This window comes from Equus quagga, chromosome 2, assembly GCF_021613505.1.
Source record: "Equus quagga isolate Etosha38 chromosome 2, UCLA_HA_Equagga_1.0, whole genome shotgun sequence".
Classification (NCBI taxonomy): domain Eukaryota; kingdom Metazoa; phylum Chordata; class Mammalia; order Perissodactyla; family Equidae; genus Equus; species Equus quagga.
The window spans coordinates 130,618,105-130,633,225 of NC_060268.1; positions in this window are offsets into that span (position 1 = coordinate 130,618,105).

Below are 15,121 nucleotides of genomic sequence, written 5' to 3' on the forward strand. Positions count from 1 at the left end.
TTTCTTCTTTTTGTTTTATTTTTGATGCTGATTTTTATCATTTTTTCTCCTAAATTATTTAATTCGTTTAAGACTCCTCATATATTATGTGAAATCAAATGGACTATAATTAAATAAAACAGAAAGCTATCAAAACAGCCCTTTTTATATTTCTGGCATAAAGGAAATGTGTGAATAATATTTCTCATGGAGAAAATGCAGATAAATGTGATGAAGATAATGTTTCTAGTATTAAAGCTAATTTTGAGGGACCCGAGTACTGAGTACTGAGTAGAATTCAAATATTACTTTGTGGAGAAGGATCTTGAAATACAGTATACTCATGCAACTAGAGGAAGAACTTCTCCAGCTAGCTCAGAGATTGACATTCTAAAGAATGTTTATATAGAAGGATGAAACAGTCTTTCCTTGTGAATTTTCACAGTCCATTCTCCTACTACTGTCATTGCCAAAATACAGGAAAATATGTAACACTCTTGTGACAGGAAGAGTAAACCTGGGACTGTGAACCTGGCATTTTGCTCATTAATATTTTTGCAGGGCTGTCAGTGCATCAACATTCAGTACTACATCTCGGTGCCTACTTGCTCCCCATGTGCAGCATGATGACTAGTGAAATCACAGGATGACTAGTGAAATTCCATAATTCCTACATATTGAACTATTCTCAGACACTGAATGGTAACATTCAATAAATAAGAAATGCTGAATTACAAGGCTTAGCAGTAATATTGATAAATCTCGGAGCACAATGGTGAAGAAATATTGACCAGGGTGGCTTTGACTACTAATCCCTGTGGTTTCAGTGATGAGTCCAGATGAATTTCCTTAATTTAGGTTGAAGCCACTCTTAGACAAACTTTAACTCTTATTCATTAATGGACTTAATCCATGTCTACTAAGAAATCCAGTAGAATTTATTCCAAAGCTTTGACGAAATGATCCTGAAGCTTATCAGGAAAAATAAGCAGATAAGACTAACACAAAGAAGTTTAATCTAGAAGGGCAATGAGACGGCAGTAGTCACCCCAGAGCTAATTTCAATAGTTTGAAATTGACATAAAATTAGATGGACAGAGCAATAAAACAGAATTGTCAGCCAGGAAATAGGACATATTACATATCAGCTTATTATACGATAAAAGAGAAAGCACAAACCGGGGAGGAAGGGAATTTATATTAACGAGTGTCAAGACAATTGGTTAACTACTTGCAACAATCATGTGAAGTCCTATCTTACAACACATACCAAAGTATTCTAAATGAATAAAAACATAATTATTTTGAGTAGCTTAATTTTTATTCAAATAATAGAAAACATTACAAAGCAGAAGACGGATAGATTTTCACTTTATAAAAATTTGAAACTTGCATATGTAAAACTGTAACAAAACCCACAGATCAAGAATGGAGAATACACTTACTGACATTATGACATACATTTATATTTTACTAAATAAGGAACATGCACATAGCAACACGATGCAAGCACTGTGACCTTCATTAAAAATCAGTGAAGGCAATGAACTGATAATTCCTTGGGCATACAAGTATCAAGCAAACAAGAAAATTGCCTGCTTCCCTAGTAGTAAGAGAAATGCCATTTAAAATAAAATTAGAAAAATATTACATAATTTCTGGCAATTCATAAAGCCTTATTTTGAGAGTGGTAAGTGGATTTATCTTTTTATAAAACAGCAGTTTGTCAACTTGTATCCATGCATCGAGACATTTTAAAATGTTTCTGTGTATACCCCAGAAATTTTACAGCTGTTTATGCTAAAAATAATTAACCGGGAACATTGATATGTACAAAGATTATTAAATGTAGTTCTTTTATAACAGCAGAATTTGGAAATAGCCTACATTTCCAAACATAGGGGATAGGCTAAGTATATGGTGATGAATCTACTTAATAAAGTTGTGTGCAGCCATTGAAAATGTTTACTGTGATTAGGTAATGTTTTTGGAGTGTACTGGGACAATGCTTATTAGCTGAAGATATTAGGAGAAAAAAGCAGGACTGAAATCGTATCTAACATTTCAATTGTTTAAATATCACTATAAAAAGAAAACTTGAAGGAACTACACACATCATGGACAAGTAGTTATGACTGAATATTTATTCTTCAGATAGAATAGTTTTTAACATTTATATTTATCTTTTAATGAATACTAGAATGAAAAGTTCTCTTTAAGAAGAATAAATTATATGTATTCTATAGCATTTCTACATTACCCCTGAATGTTATTGTAAAGCAATAAGGTATTTTTCAGAATGTCACCTTTAGTTGCTGCTAGAACGTTTGTTATTCATTTATAGATATCAGTGGGTTTACTTTATAGAAGATATGTTTTTCATACTTTGACAAGTAGCAAGCTATCCTGTGCACGTTATTATAAAGAAGATACACCGTAGCAATCAGGAGCCCCAATTAGTGTCAATTATAACCTATCTTCCCTGTCACTCTAGCATCCTTATGAAAATGGCTACAGAACTTTGCTAGTTTTTATGTCCTGGAATTGAGGGATTTCATTGTTATTTGAGTTTAAACCCAGTCATTATATGAACATAAAGGTTAAATAAGGGCTGCACAAATTAAGACTTATAACAGATCATGGTGTTTTCTAAAATTTCTTTTACCACTGACTTTTCAATTTGTGACACTGAAAAGTATATGTGTGAAATTACATTTATGGGCACCTGTGAAGGTTTAGAAATGTGCCAACTCTAAAGGGAAGTGCAATTTAATGTTTTTTAGATGTTAGCATTTGAATACAATTTCTGTAAAATGCATTCTGAGTGTATTCATACAGGTCTTCATAACATATTCTCAACTGAACTGATGTTGCTTTTGGAAAAAAAAAGTGGACAAAGTCATTTTTCAATGCAAAGATACCAACTTTCAGAAGACTTTTTATATAATTTTTTTTAAATGAAAGCAATAGTAGTTATTTACTTTGAATTATGATAGAATATTTGTCAACCCCTTATTTAATTTGCTTTGTTGAGACATTGTTTTTCATTTAATGCTTTAGTTTTGAAGAAATGAGAGATAAATTAGTGAATACTGTGGATATATATACATTCAAAAGAGGAGAAAACTAATTACTTCAAGTCTAAAAACATTTAAAAAACAGTTAGACACACCCATTGTATCAAACAAAACAGCAATGACACCATCTGTGTATCCAGCACGATACTCTCTCACAGGCCTCAAAAACATCCCCTCTGTGTGTTTGTGTGTGAGTGACCAAGCCTCCTGAAGATGATTTTCTTTATATTTCTATGACATTTCACAATGCTGATATTTCCTATTTCCCAAAATTCTCTTTTGCCGAATTTATTGGACATTGCCTTTCTCTAGACGTTTTTCTGCCTGCCCACCATGCATCACCTGGGATTCAGGGCGCTCAGACTCAAGCAGGGAGTAAGCCAGGAGTTTCACGAGAGCCATAGCAAGTCTGTCACAGTGACTAGAAAAGCACAATGGGGAGCCAGGCTCACAAGATGACAGGTGTCAAGTTCATCCAACTCTAACATTCTTGTCTCGCCCAAGGTGGGGAGAAGAGAAAAAACATGGTAAGGAAAACCTGCAAAGGTCACAGTCCTTGAAAAGAGGGCCACGAAAAAACTGAGATTGAATCATGACTATAGAACACTTTCCCTCCCTGTAAGACACTGTAACACCTCTGAGGAGTGCTTAGAGGGAAGTTTATAGCTATGAATGCCTACATTAGAAAAAGAAGAAAGACGTCAAATCAATAACCTAACTTTACACTTCAAAGAATTAAAAAATGAAGAACAAACTAGCCCCAAAGCTATCAGAAAGAAGGATATAATGAAGATTAGAGTAGAGATAAATGAAATAGAGAATTAAAAAACAATAGAATCAATGAAATCAAAAGTTGGTTTTTGAAAAGAGCAACAACACTGACAAACATTTAGGTAGACAGACTATAAAAAAAATGAGGAAAGACAGAAATAACTAAAATTGGAAATGAAAGTGGAGATATTACTACTGGTCCTACAAATAGATAAAAATAAAATAATGAAAATTAAAAAAATATATTTTAAAAGCATACCATAAACAACTGCATGCTAACAAATGAGAAAACCCAGATGAAATGGGCAAATTACTAGAGATATACAGGTTACTAAAACCAACTCAAGAGTAAATATAAAATCCTAACAGACTTATAAAGAGATTGATTAATGAATCAAAAACCTCCCAACACAGGAAAAACCAGGACTAGATTACTTCACTGGTGAATTCCACCAGAGATTTTAAAAAGATTTATTACTAATGTTTCTCAAATTCTTCCAAAAAAATAGAAAAGGAGGGAACATTTCCTAAATTATTCTATAAGATCAACATTATCCTGATAACATGCCAGACAAAGATACCACAAGAAAAGAAAACAATAGACCACGTATGAAGATAGATGCAAAAGTCCTCAAGAAAATAGCAGGAAGCTAAATCCACAGAATATTAAAAGGATTATTTACCATGACCAAATGGAGTTTATTCCAAAAATGCAAGGGTGGTTCAACATATGAAAATCAATCAATATAACACACCACATTAACAGAATAAAGGGAAAACTGACATAACTGTCTCAATTAACACAGTAAAAGAATTTGAATAATCTACAGCTAGCATAATACTAAATGCTAAAAGACTCAAAGTTGTAACCCTAACGTCAGGAACAAGACAAGCATCCCATTTTCACCACTGTTACTCAATGTTCTCTGGAAGTTCTAGCAAGAGAAATTAGGCAAGAAAAACAAATAAATAGCATCCATGTTGGAAAGGAAGAAGTTAAAATTTGCTATTTGCAGAAGATATGACCTTATCTATAGAAAATCCTAAAGAATCCACAAAAAATTATCAGAGCTAATAGAGGAATTCAGCAGAGATGCTGGGTACAAGATCAACATGCAAAATTTAGTTATATTTCTAAACACTCTCAATGAAAGAAAATAATTCCATTTACAATATGGAATATTATATATTATATTACAATATGTAATATTGTAATTTTATTACAATATATTGCAATATATATTAAAATATGTAATATAATATATAATAATTCCAATTTGTCATTCGACTTATTTATATTTATAAGAGGATTAAACAATAAAATACTTAGAATAAAGTTATCTATGGAGGTACAAGATACATATATCGAAAACTTCAAAATTTTATTGAAAGAAATTAAAATAAATAAATGGAAAGACGTCTGTGCTTATAGACTGGAAGACATAATACCGGTAACATGGCAACACCACTCAAAGCTAGCCACACTTTCCACGCACTTGCCATCAAAGTCTCAACAACCTTTCCTTTTTTTTTTTTGCAGAAATGGAATAGCCTATTGTAAAATTTGTATGGAATTGCAAGGGTTAACCAATAACAGCCAAAATAATCTTGAAAAAAAGAAAGGACAACAGTAGGGGACTCATGCTTCCTCATTTCAAAAGTTCCTATAAAGTTACAATAATCATAACAGTTTTATATTTATACAACAAAATACACATAAATCAATGGAATAGAACTGAGTATCCAGAAATAAACCCATCCATTTATAATCTAGTAATTTCTGGCGAGGGTGCCAAGACTGGCCAATGGGAAAGGAATTGTCTTTTCAACAAATGGTGCTGGGACAAATGTGTATCCACATGCAAGAGAATGATGTTGGATTCTTACTTCAAACCGTATACAAAAGTTAAAATGGATCAAAGGCTTGAAAATAGTAGCATAGCAGCACTGTTCCCAATAGCCAAAAGTGGGAAACAACCCAAATGTTCATTAACTGGTGAAATGATGAAAACAATGGAATGATATTTGGCAATACAAAGGAACAAAGGAACAAAGTTACTTCTACATGCTACTGTATGAATGAACATTGAAAATACATTAAGTGAAAGAAGCCTGACACAAAAAGGCACATATTATATGATTTCTTTTCTATGAATTATCTGGAATAGACTAAGTCATAGAGACAGAAAGCAAATTACTGGTTTCCAGGAGCTAGTGGGAGGCAGGAATGGAGAGCGACTGCTTAATTGGTAAAGGCTTCCTTTGGGGAGGAAATCCTTCCCAAAATCAGTAGTGATGATTGTCGCACAACATTGTGAGTGAGGTAAATATAACTAATGGTAAATTTTATGTGTATTTTACTACAAAAAAATCCCTAAAAAGCAAGCAATGGGCCAGAAAAATCCATGTATATAGGTGAACATGAAGGGCATTTTATAACATCAAAAAAACTATAAGAATTAAAGTAAGCCTTCTTATCTGCCATTGCTAATAATACCCTTAGTAGGTTTAGTCAGCTCTTTAAGGTATTCTCTAATAGGAGCTTTAGAAAGGAATTCAAATAAAATATTTTCGTTTTTGAAGATGTTACCTTATCTTGTCTCCTTCACCTCAAATCTACTCTTGCATTGCCCTGAAATACGTGAAAAATCTGCTACTGTCAGTAAATAATACCCTAGAAAGCAGTGTCTTCTCATGTTCTATTAAATGGCCAGCACTTACCAATAGACTCCTGTCTTTCAGGCCCATTGTATGTATTGGGCCATTCAAAATTCCCATAGCTATATTCTTTGCCATTGGAGTTTTCCCAAAACAGTAATTTACCTAGAGGTCTCTAGTGGCCTGAAATAGTTAATGCACTGTAACCAAGGAAGCAGGTAATTTTACTTGAACCATTTATTCTTAGTTCTGCTGTAACCGGGAGTTTCTTTCAAATAAATGAAAATGTGTTTGTGCTCATCATCTGAAGATAAAAATTTTTTCTACTCGTCTCATGGGTCCAACCTTTACATACATAACAGGGTACAGGATAGTTTTAGTGGGCAGAACAGTTCTTGGAAGGCTTTATGAAGTACAAATATGTATGCATTATGATTGGTTGGGATATAGGCTCAGAAATGTTCTAGGCAGATCTCAAGCACTGGACAAATCCTGATGACAGAGAATCAAAAACAGTAAAATCAGAGAAGACTGTTCCTTAAACTGGCTCTACGTGGTCCACTTTAGAATCAAAAGGCTGAGACATCTCATGAACACTGTGGAACTCGCACTACATTTATTTACTACAATTATTCTTTTTCAAATTGGAAATATTAAAACTTGGTCAAAATCACAGCTTCTTGTTCCATAAGTACAGCATATATCTCTGCTTTATTCTTATAAATTCTTAATTTTTGGCTGTATTAAATCCTTTGAGAAATATTTATCACCTGCAAATTCGTCTTTATTTCCCTGCTTATGAAATAGCTCCATGAGAGAAAGGCAAATTATCTTGCAAGAAAAATGGACAAGGTTATCACAAAGCTTACTGCAACATTAGACATTACAGGTTTAATTCCAACAGTTCTCATTTACTCTAGGTCTCCATTATACCTTTAAGTCTGTGTGAGGACATTTAGAGAAATCATTTAGCGATGTCTAGACTCTAGGCTGATGATCTTGTGCAAGACATTTTTAAAACCTGGATAAAGTCACAAGAGATCCTGGCTTATTGATTTTAGTCTAAGAACTTGCTAAGGCTTAGCTTCATATAACTTGCCATAGGCAGAATGGAGATTGTGAAAAACAAATAAAATATTAAAAAAATAAGTTACTGCCAGTTGTGGATGATATCCAAAATAGATATACCTAAGCAGATTCAGTGTTTCATTCTGAAATCAGTATTCTTTCAGGAAAATGCCATGACATTAAAATTATATTCTTATTAAACTCTCTCAGATGTAGGTTTGTTTTCTAAACTTGAAGATATTGTATAGTTGTTGTGTTTGAGCATCCTAATTTCTTTTCTGGGTATTTACAGTTATTCTAATTTCCTTGTTTTGAATCCCATATTAATACTGTTTGTAGAATATAAATGAATTATAATTTATATTATATACAAAGATCCTCAGAAAATGAAGAATTCGATATTAGTTTACATATCTTTCCTTGAGATAAGTGGTTTATATAAATTTTAATTGTAGCATAAGCACAAATAAATATTTTTGAAATTACGAGTCAAAGGCACTGCCTGCCATCAAATAGCCAAAATAAATGCAATGTTTGTTCATAGGTATGTGTTTGTATGTGTGCATGTGACATACCACATTATTGTACATGTGATATGTCATTATGTATGATTAACTAAAGGTGTCTACAACTATTTATAAAAGATTATCTCCTGAGAATTCTAGCAGAAAAGAAAGAAATTGACTTTAGAATCACATAGTTGAGATAATATTATTTATAATGTAGTCCAGTAGAGAAGTCAAATATTAAGTTAATAAAAATCAAGTATTTCATTCAAATTTAGATTCTCCTTTTGAACTGTGGTAATAGAACATTGCCAGATCTCTGTGTGACCACTTCATTTATCTATACCAAAGCTTCTCAAACTTTAGTGTATGCCAGAATCACCTGGAATCTTGTTAAAACACAGATTGCTGGGCCCCACTTCCAGAGACTCTGAATTACTAAATCTGACGTGAGGCTTGACAATTTTCTAACAACTTCCCAGATGATCTTGATGCTATTGGTTCAGGGAACACACTTTGAAAACCACAGATCTATGCCAAAACAGAAAGTATCATTTATCAGTGCTAAAACAGAAACTCAGAAACGTAGAAAAATTTACAGAGCACTTTTTTGTAAATGAAACAGTTAAAAACACACTCACGTGCTTGCACAACATACACATTCAAAAAATATTTTTCTTTTATTATTTAGGTAAAATGTTGAATGTGAGAAATATATTAGAGTACATTGTAAAAAAGTTAAAAGAGAGAAAAATAATATAACACCTATATTTTCACTATTTTTGTGTGTTATATACGTAGATATACGTCTATCTATCTATCCATCATTTATTTACAGTCAATTTTCCTTATTAATGGTAGTTATAGCCTCTGCAAACTCCAAATTAGCGAATACTAAACACTTGCCCTAAGAGAAACACAAAGTTAGAGTCCTGTGAGCCTCTGGTCACATTTTCATCAACTGATCTGTAAGTAGCCTTGTTTTATGTGTGTTTCTGCTCTGTTTCTGTGTTTGTACAGTATATATTGTTGATTCACTTGAACTCACGGCTAACTGGCTCTGTACCTCATACATGAACTAAGCTCAGCTAACACCTGTGTTTTCTCCATAAGGCACATCACAGCTTCTTGCGCTCAGAACTCTGGAGAGCACTTCAGTACTACGTTTGTAGACCATTTTAAACAGTGAAATCATCAACCTACAAAAAGCACCAAAATTTGAAAAGTGTGAAACTAAGCAGACTGCGAGAAAGATTCTTGTTTACAATGTGAGAGCTGTAAAATCTAAGGCAGAGCATCGTCTTGTTTGACCTCAGCTGGGAACATATGCCTCGGGTGACTGAAATTTTTCACCACACTGCACACGTCTATGAATGACCACAAAAGTACGGCAAGTATTGATTTTGGCATCACAAACATATTTTACTGAGCAGGAACATTTTTGAATATGAGATCAGTGAATAATGAGGATCTCTATCTACATGTAGTATATCTATATATATGTAGATGATATGAGTCTGACACATGCATTGTAAATATTAATCGCGAATTTGACAACATCAGTCCTGGAGAATGATTACATGTTTAAATACTTGAGTTTATAATCATTATACTTACTTCCTCTCAGCTAATGACATTGTTGACTACATGCTTAGATCTCATAATAAGTAAAATTAGTCTTCCAAATTTAAACATCACCTGCATATGATTTATTAACTTTATATTTATGTGAACGTGCAATAATGAATATACAAAAATATAAAAAGGCATAATTGGTTACTAGTAACTACTAAACAATATTGACATTTTTATTTACAAGACTATGTAATTATTACTTAATGAATATGAAATGACTTTGAGTAACCACCAAGAATTTAGTGTGAGCACACTAAATGATAATCACATGTTGTATGTCATATTTCACAAAGGAAAATATGCAAATTGGAGAAGTTAGCCATAAAGAAGAAATTAGCAAATACGAATTTCTATAACATCTAATTTCAGAATCCTTGGGAAAATAGTTCTGTGAGAAGAGAAATCATTTTCAAAATTATAGTTTTAATATTTACCTACAGGCAAATGGAGGATGACATAGAACAATATTAATGTGATCTGAGAAAGCCGCCTTTGAGATTTCCATTGCTCATGCAATTTTGTCTATGGCAATAATACAGTTTGTTTGATTCATAGCATTAATATGCATGAATAAGTAGACCTTGTATGAATATCAGAGTAAGCAAGACTACTGTGATAACATCCAAATATAATTCTTGGGCAAACATAAGACAATTAGTGTAAGGCGAATCACTTGATAAGTAGATTCATCAAGAACTAGCATCATATTTATGTAATTATTTTCCTTAAACATACAAGGAAATTCAATTGTTGGTTCACTCAAAGATAAAAAATTCTGACAGAATTTAGGTTTTGGAAGTCAAAATATGCTTTCCTGAATAAAATCTTATTTCAGAGTTAGCTCATACTCTATCTGCTTCTATTTAACTGTCAATTATTAATTAGAAATTATCTTGGCTCTCACCAATTATCTTTGAATGACATTAATTATTTCTTGGGTTTCAACATATTTCTGCCATTCTTAATCTGATTAATTAGTACAATACATTTTAATTTTTTAAATAGCATATGGTTATTTTCTACTGCTTTCCTTTCATAACCCAAACTTAAACAGTATTAACTTTTCTCAGTTATCAACAAAGAAAGCTAATTAAAGTAAGAATAAATGAATTAGGAAAATAAGGAACAACAGCAAAAAAGAAAAGGAAAAATTAAAAACCAAAGAAAATAGGAGAAATTTCTTTTCATTGTGTGTTAATCCCCATTGCAGCTACTGTAGGAATAAAGACGGGGCGATGCTGTATCGCATCATGAAGACTGGGATTTGTTTTTTTGGGTCATATATACCACTTCCTTGATTATACATTTTTCCTGAACATATGAAAATAAGTTTCTGTGGGTAGAGCCAGCAGCATTGTTCCTGTGGTTTTCAGAGAAGGAATTCTCTGCGCAATTGTGTGGTTCTGTAACAAGAGAGATGAAACGTCTTTTTGGGAAACAAAATTGCTTCAGACTCAGGTTTTTGATCCTCAGCTTTGCCATTCCAGAAAATGCATTTGATCTCTCCAGAGAAAGTTTATACTTGTCCAAAATCATAAGATTCACAAGAAACTGACATATAAATTACAAGTTCGATTTGTTGGTTACGAGGAGAAAAGCAATACTGCCAAACAAGTTGGGATGCTCGTGGCAGCCGGATGGATATCTCCCCATAGTCGCATCTACTGAGGAAGAAAATGCATAGGATTGCTTTCAGAGCATGAAATCAGAGAGGACAGATGGGTAGGTTATATTTAATGTTAGAATCATTGACCTTGATAGTCAAGTGCAATCATCTTTGCCCAAGTATATTCTTGCCCATGAATAAAATTGTGAAAAGTTATTTTGCAGTAAGACAAAAGGTGTACCTTAAAGAAGTTCCAAAAATGGTATCATGGAGAACATGTTGCATTGGATTTAAAAACTGAAGTATTCATCCAATGTTACAACATTGAAAAAAACCAAATAGATCTGTGTGAAACCACACGGATAAATGTCAAAAAACAATGTTGAGTGAAAAAAGCAAATGGCAACAATCCGTTTAGTATAATATTACTAATATAAAACTCAAAACATACAAAATATAATGATGTGATATTTAAAACCACATCCGTTTGAAGTAAAACTTTTTTGAAAAGCAGAAAAACAATAAACACAAAATTGAGAAATTTATTTGACATTAGAGGGAAGGTGGAAGGTTTCAAAGGGTATTTGAGTTTTCAAAGTTATTCGTAATGTTCTATTTCAACTGAGCTGAGATTCACAAATGTTAGTTTTATGTGTATATATTTGTTATTTATTCATATATCCACAGATAGATAATACTTGATAGAGCTATGGATAGATAGATGAAAGGTAGAGAGATAAATAGATAATTCAAAAGAGGTCAAGTAGGACTAGGATTCAGTTAACATTCTGACCACCCATATTCCAATGAAGCCAGTTTTATTCTCTGCAATACACTAGAAATTGGAAAACAGGCGTTTTCATTTTTGATTGTATTTTCCACAGTAGCTTCATTTTAAAATGAGACTATTTTTATATATTAATGCATTTCTTTTCCATTCTCAGTAATTTGTCTCGCATTTTGCCCTTTTTCCTTCAGTCGAATTATTAATTGGTCCATGAAATGGAAGACACCACATAAAAATACAAAGAATAGAACTTATCAAGTATTGGCTTTTAGAGTTTCAGAATGGGACTTGAAAATCACCTGACAACTATAATTTCTCAAGAAAAAAATATCTTTGTATTGCAATAGCCAAGGCCCAGAGTAACAGTAGACATACATGTCATAATAATACTAAGCAGACAAGAACACTTCCTTAATAGTAGCCATTTTTCTCACCCGCATAGATAAAGAAAATGAAGACTGATGGAAAGAAAGGAGTTAATCATCTGTATATTTTCCTGAGAAAAAGGCTTCTGACCTCTGTACCAGGGCTAATTCTTGGGGTAGAGACAGGTGAACTGAAGAACAAAATAGGTAGTTAGGAGGATTGATGAACATGGAGTTTGCGACCAGGTTCCAGGTGGATTTTCAAAGAAAAGCCTCATATGCTGTTAAATCTCTGGGAACAGTAAAGTAGAAAAGAAAAGCTAGAGTATAAAGGCATGGGAGCTGCTGGGTTTTGTTTTGTTTTGGAAAAGTGTGGACTCCATAGATAGTTATTGGCTGGTTGGGTGGTGGATATGGGAGTTCACTATATAAATAAATACATACATAAATGCATACACAAACTGTAATGGTGTAATTGCTGTCATTTTTATTGGTTTTTCAGGAAGTTCTCTACCCTTAAAATTTTAATACATATATTTAGAACTGTTTTTTATACCCATCTCTAGAGTATAATCAGAATCTATCTCATATCTTCAAATAAGTCAAGGAATATTTTACCATTTTTCTTCCCTCCCTTCTCTCCCTCTACCTACCTTCCATGTTGAAATAAATAGAGATTCTTATTCTAGAATTTTATTTTTTGTTGTTATTGCTCACTAATGCACCATATTTATTTACAGATCTTCCTCGACTTATAATGGCGTTACGTCTTGGTAAACCTGTCATAAACTGAAAATATCGTAAGTTGAAAATGCATTTAATCCAACTAACCTACTGCACATCATAGCTTATCCCAGCCTACTTTAGACGTGCTCAGAACACTTACATTAGCCTACAGTTGGGCAAAATCATCTAACACAAAGCTTATTTCATAATAAGGTGTTGAATATCTCATGTAATTGATTGCATACTGTACTGAGAGTGAAAAACAGAAAGGTTGTCTGGGTACAGAATGGTCCTAAATGCATCAGTTTTTTACCCTCATGATCATGGGGCTGACGGGAGCTGTCCCTGGCTGCCACTGCCCAGTGTCAGGAGAGAGAGTATGGTACATATATCACTAGACTGGGAAAAGATGAAAATTCAAAATTTGAAGAGTAGTTTCTACTGAATGCGTATCATTTTTGCTGCATTATAAAGTTGAAAAGTTGTAAGTCAAACCCTCATAAGTTGGAGACTGTCTGTATTTATTTTTTCTTTTTACCTTTGACCCTCTTCACCAGTTTCTCTCATCCCCAGCCTCTGGCAACCACCAATCTGTTCTCTATATCTATGAGGTTGTTTTTGGTTTTTGTTTTAGTTTCCACATATAAGAGAGATAATACAATATTTTTTTTTTCGGTGCCTGATTTATTTTACTTAGTATAATACCCTCTAGGTCCATCCCTGTAGCTATAAATGGTAACATTTCATTCTTTTTTATGGCTGAATAATATTCTATTGTATACATATTTACCACGATTTCTTTACCCATTCATACATTGATTGACGCTTAGATTATTTCCATCTCTTGGCTATTGTAAATTGTACTGCAATGAACATGGGGTTCGCATATCTTTTTGAGTTAGTGTTTTCATTTGCTTAGTATAAATGCCCAGAGGTAGAATTGCTACATTACATGGTAATTCTATTTTTAATTTTTTGAGGAATCTCCATAACTGTTTTCCATTGTAGCTGCAGCAATTTACATTCCCACCTACTGTGCACAAAGTTTCCCTTTTCTCCACAACCTCACCAGAACTTATTTCCTGTCTTTTTGATAATACACATTCTGACAGGTGTGAGATGATATCTTATTGTGGTTTCGATTTGCATTTCCCTGATGATTAAAGATTGTGGCATCTTTTCATGTACCTATTGGCTATCTGTATCTTCTTTGGAAAAATGTTTATTCAGATTTTCTTCCCATTTTTAAATTGGGTTATTTGTTTTCTTGCTATTGAGATGTATGAGTTCTTTATATATTTTGGATATTAGCCCCTTATTAGATATATGATTTGCAAATATTCTCTCCCATTCAGTAGGTTGCCTTATCATTTTGTTAATGGTTTCCTTTGCTGTGCAGGAGCTTTTTAGTATGATGCAGTCCTACTTTTTAATTTTTTTCATTGCTTTTGCTTTTGGTGTCATATTAAAAATATCATCGCCAAGACCTATGTCAAGGAGTTCACTGCTTATATTTTTTTCTAGCAGTTTTATGATTTCAGGCTTTACATTCAAGTCTTTAATCCATTTTAGTTAATTTTTGTCTATCATATAATATAGTGGTCAAGTTTCATTATTTTGCACGTGGCTGTCCAGTCTTCCCAACATTTATGGAAGAGATTATCCTAACTCATTTATCAAAGAAACTGTCCTTTCCCCAGTAGCTGGTGGTTTTAAGAGAGTTTCTGCAAAGCCCCAGAGATGTGCAGGAGGGCAAGAAATCACTTCTCATGTCCTCTCTGGGCCATCAAAGTAACTGAAAAAGAGTAGGATCTACAGTGAGCATGTAGTTAAGGTCAAAATATGGCAACTGTGATCTTCCGGGACTTCATAAACCCTGAGAACTGATGGGAACTTGGGTGCCCGGATCTTACCAGCCTGGATAATGCTAAGCAAAATGCCCT